We start from the raw sequence: 5,024 nt of genomic DNA on the forward strand, positions 1-5,024 counted from the left end.
GGGCTATTCATTTGTGGGTATCCTGGCCTGGCCAGGAGACACCTTTCTCCATGGGTATCTTTTTTTTTTTTTTTTTAAATTAATTTATTTAGAGAGTATGTGTGTGTGCATATGAGCAGGGGAGGGGCAGAGAGAGAATCCTGAGCAGGTTCTGTGCTGTCAGCACAGAGCCCCACGAGGGGCTCCATCCCACAGACTGTGAGATCATGATCTGAGCTAAAATCAAGAGTTGGATGCTCGACTGAGCCGCCCAGGTGCCCCTCTCCATGGGTATCTCCACTTCAGGTGTGTGGAACCTCAGGGAAAAGTGACAGGCATAGGCTGAGCTGGGTGTCTGGGGAAGGAGACTAGGGACCGAGGGCTTTTGAGGCTTGTGTTTGAGGATCTCCCTCCTCAGATCAAACAGTCTGAGTAGATTATTAATAGTAGCCCAAAGAAAGATCATTTATTTGGCATTTACTCTGTCAGACGCTGAGTTTGAGGTAATCGGGTTATTATTACTGGGTCCCTCAGGTCCCAGTCTCTGTGGGGAGCTGCTTTCAAGGAATGTAGTGTGGCACCTCAGAAGCAATTAAAGGTAGTTCAAATGCTGACTCCTTCTCTTGAAGAATATCAAAGGCAGAAAGAATATTCTCCGTGCGGTGTGTGAATTTCTTCAGAAACACTTTTCTCTCTACTTCTGCTTCCTGATGCCTTTCCTGTGGTTGTTGTCCCAAACTTGCCCTTGTTGAGGGGTTAGAGGCCAGAGTGAGGGGATCAGGGGCTCAGTCCTCCTGGCCTTCACTGGACATGTCTCACCTTTCCCCTCAGCCGCCCCACCCTTCTCTTCTGACAGGCAAGGCATGAGTCCAAAATGGCGAATGTAGTTGGTGGCATTCATGAGTTGGTGAGTCACTTTATTTTTTTAAATGAATGAGATTAAAACTTTTTTTTCCACCAAGGACAAAGTTTTTTCTGTAGGAGTTTATTGTAACCCGGGTTGTTTTAAGGAATGGGTATGTGGAAGCTGGAACACCGGTATTGTATAGATCAGAATAAGACCAGCTTTCTTCCTGTGGTGGCCCATGTTCACCCGAAAGCCATGTGACAGCGTCTGAAGTCCAAGAACAGTGAGACCAAGTGTCAAGGAGCAGTCACTCCAGCATTAGACTCAGGGTGGCAGAAAACCAGCTCTGGGATCCTGTTTCTAAGGATTCAGGCACTAGCCTGGGAAGGTCAAATGACCACTTGAAAAATTTCCTGGGAAGATTTCCATGACTCTTCATGGGAAGTGATCCAGGTACAGGTATCTCCAGCTTGTGGATCTGTCTGGTTATTTTTAATGGGCTGAATCAACTGCATCCTTTCCAAATCCCCAAGCCTGGGGGAGAGGATACTACTTGTCACAGCTCCTTCTGCCTTCTCCCTGTGCAGCCCGGTGTCTCCATAGCTGGGGGACTCTACGTATACCTCCCGCCATCTTGCCCAGGGCCACAGCTGGCCTGAGGAAGAGGGGGGCGTTGTGGTATTTTTCCATGCCAGGCCGGCTTTATCATGGGGAGAAAATAGACCAGCTCCAGGCTTTCCTTTGTGTGGTGTTTTTGTTTAGGACTGGGAGAAGCTCAAAGCAAACTTTCTTGGAATTTTAGTGGAATTTCTTGACAGAGCCTTGTCTTGGGAAGGAGGAAGCTTCCTGAAGGTTTGGACCAGTGGTGGGAGGGTGGGTTTTGCTGGGGGCCCATTGGCTTGAAGACTTATTCTTCTCCTTTGTGGGAGCCCCAGGCCCCCCGGTGTGGTTCTTTGGCCCCTGTCCGCAGGATTGAGTGTAGCCTTGTGCTGGTCTGACTTCGGATGGATGAGAGTGATGCTACCTAGTATGTGCTCCTTCCTCTGTGGAAGGTCCTGTTCCTTTCTACGTGGTCCAGATATGTAAGCTGAGGCCCAGAGGCGTTGTTTGCCCAAGGTCACATAGCTAGAAATAGGTGGAGTCAGAATTTGAACCCAGCTTTTGCAACTTGAAGTGTGGCTGTGGGTCAGAGAGCCTCCTTGGACATAGCTGGCTTTAGTGTTTTCTTGCCCCTCCTTTTCCTTCTAAGGCCCTTGCTGTCTTCTGGCTTCTAATCTGCCACACATATGCCTCCTTGGCTGGAATGCCCTGCAACCCCCTGCCCTACTCATTGTCAGGACCTGGCTCAGTGACTGCTGCCTCCAGGAAGCCTTCCCTACTGCGCCCCCCCCGCCACCAGAGTCCAGCCTGGGTGGCTCTTCTGGTGCTCCCATGGCATCCTGGGCTTCCTCCCAGCAGACTGTTGGCCACACACTGTTCTATTTGGGGCTCTTCTTGTCTGTCTCCTCCTCCAGTGCAAGCATCTCGAGGGTAGGGGCAGCTCACCGAATGTTTGATGAATGACTGAATGGTTCGCTCCTGTCTCTTATTGCCGCGTCTGGGGTTATCAATTCGTTTCCTGTCAGCAGTGTAGCCTGCTTGCTTCGGTCTCTCATCTGGAAAACGCAGAGGATCCTAGTTCATCTTTGTAGTGTTGGAGTGCAGCTTAAATGACAACACACACAGCCCTCAGAACAGCCCCGCTGCCCATGAGCTGTCCTGACTGCCTGGTGATTTGCAGCCTGGGGTGGGGAGGCTCTGCCCCGGGCTGATCTACTTCTTCCCTACCCCCCCCACCCCTGGCCCAGCACCACTCCCTGAGGTGAATGACTCAGCGCTTGGAAATCGCTTTCCTTTCTTGAGGAGCCAGATCATTTCCCCCATCAAACCAAAGACAGTAGACAAAGTTAATTGCCAACTGATGAGGTGGGGGTGGTGTTTGAGGGGGGGAGTTGTGGAGGTGGGGCTGGGGGTCAGGGGATGGGTGACAAGAAAATCATTCAGATAGAACCAAAGAGAGCATTTGCCACGGAGGGCAGCAAATAAAGTGTGAGCGTGTGTGTGTGTGTGTGTGTGTGTGTGTGTGTGTGTGCATAGGAGTGAGGGGAATGGGACAGGAGATGCTTGGAACACAGCTGTGAAATGAGACTCAAAGTGATACTCATGGTCACAGATCTGTAGCTATAACAGCCTGCAATGTCTATGCTCCCTAATTCGACCCTGAGGTGACTCCACAGGGAGGCAAATGTGTCTGGATATTCCTTTTCTCTCGTGCTGTTTTTGAAACTGCATCCTCTAGAAACAAGCCCCTCCAGAGGCTCTTGGAAGAGGATTCTGTGGTCACATAAATGTGGGAGCCCACTCCTGTATCCCTCCCAAACATTCACAAGGCATTAGCATGGGAAAGGCCCTGAGAAGTCCTGCAGTTAAGAAGTCCTTGTAACTTTGTTTAGGCCAGGGTTTCCCTGATCAGGGAACCCTTTTCCCATGTTACACCCATCTACATCCCATAGTTCCAGGAAGCGCTTTGGGAGCCTACCCCTCCACCAAAATGACTGGGACACAGTTCATGTCATTGTGATTGAGCTGATGTTTTCAAATTTAAAACTGAAAAATTAGTTCAACTCTGTATTAGTTTCCTAGGACTGCTGTAACCAACTTATTTTTTGCAAATAGTTTCAGGTAGGCATCCACTGGTACTTTCTTCCAGAAAGAGCCATGTGGGCTATAGCACCATTTGTAAATAAACTGTCCTTTCCAATTGATTTGCTTTTCTCCAAGGAGGATAAAATGGAAAGTGTCATGGAGGAGGTGGGATTTCAGGAGCTGCAGGAATATGGGGGTGAGGGACTCTGGTGAGGGGGTGTCCTATGGAAGAAGGGAAGGGAGCTAGAGACAGAGGCGTCTGAATGAGGAGAAGGGCCAGGTGCTATGGGCTCAGAGGGCCAAGCAACACCAGGTTAGTACTTAAAGGACAGGGCACCCCTTCCCTTCCAGCGGGGGTGGGGCCAGAACTCCTGGAACACGGAACCCCCGGACAGAGTGTACCTGTGTCTACAGGGCGTGGTGCCAAGTGATGGTTACTGGAGATCTGGGGTGTTGACACGAAAGCAGAGCACAGGGCCTGGGAATGGGGGATGGGAGTCCAGGGGGATAGCCCAGGCTGGAAAACTGAGCAGGAGCCCTGTCCCCCTGATGTGGTTGGCAGATGTGTTCACCTCCCTGGGCACTCACTTTTCCATGAACACTGATCAGTCCTGGAGGCACCTGCTTCTTGGCCTGAGTGTGTGCTCACAGTGTGTGTGGGCAGCCAGAAATGCTAATTAACTTGTGTCTCCAGGAGCATCCCTAACCCAGGGCAGATGAGATTTGGTATGTAAACCTCTAGCTTCCTTGGTCCGTGGGTGGGTAAGGGTCTATCCCCTCTCGCAGAGATCCTCAGTGGGATTTGGCTACAGTTACTGATGGCCATAACTCGCTCAGGGACATGCCTTCCCTGTCCCATTTCTTTACTCCCCTATCTGTGATCCCTGGGGCCACCTCCCAAACCAATTCCCACACTTGAATCCTCACCTCAGGGTCTGCTTCGGGGGAAACCCAAACATCTATGTTAGGTCAGCCCCAGAGGGCTGGTTGGAACCTGTCCCATCTCTCCTGCTTCACATGCAGTTGGTGCTAGGGCTTGGTGGAAGGGGAGTGTGAACCTGTGGGAAAGGGAGGAAAGACTTACAGAGCTTGCCACCCAGGAATGCTCAGTTTTGGAAGTTGTGAGTCACAGAAACTACATTCTAAGTGGCTTAAACGACAAGGGGGAGGGCTTCTGGGTGGCTCAGTTGTTGAGCGTCTGACTGTTGATTTCGGTTCAGGTCATGATCCCAGGTTCGTGGGATTGAGCCCCATGTCTCAGCATGGAGCCCGCCTGATATATTCTCTGTCTCTCTCTCTCCCTCCCTCCCTCTGCTCCCTCCCCCCCGCCCACACACACACACACACACACACACACACACACACACACACACACACGGGAAATGTTGGCTTATGGAACTGAGATGTTCTGTTGGTGACACTAACTTGAGGCATGGCTGGGTCCAGGGGCTCAGATGAAGCCATCAGATGTCTCCATCACTCCTCTGCTTTCCTTGCTGTTGGCTTTGTTCTG

The 5,024-nt window shown here is 51.1% G+C and overlaps 1 long non-coding RNA gene across 1 annotated transcript; it reads right to left on the reverse strand.

The window, feature by feature from the left end:
- Window positions 1-468: 468 nt before the first annotated feature.
- On the reverse strand, window positions 469-4,674 carry LOC132684563 (uncharacterized). The gene is made up of 3 exons (XR_009612724.3): window positions 4,439-4,674; window positions 2,372-2,481; window positions 469-1,951 (listed from the first exon to the last, which is right to left on the reverse strand). It is a non-coding gene; the product is annotated as an uncharacterized LOC132684563 (long non-coding RNA).
- Window positions 4,675-5,024: the final 350 nt, after the last annotated feature.

This window comes from Panthera onca, chromosome D2 (assembly GCF_046562875.1).
Source record: "Panthera onca isolate mPanOnc1 chromosome D2, mPanOnc1 haplotype 2, whole genome shotgun sequence".
Lineage (NCBI taxonomy): Eukaryota > Metazoa > Chordata > Mammalia > Carnivora > Felidae > Panthera > Panthera onca.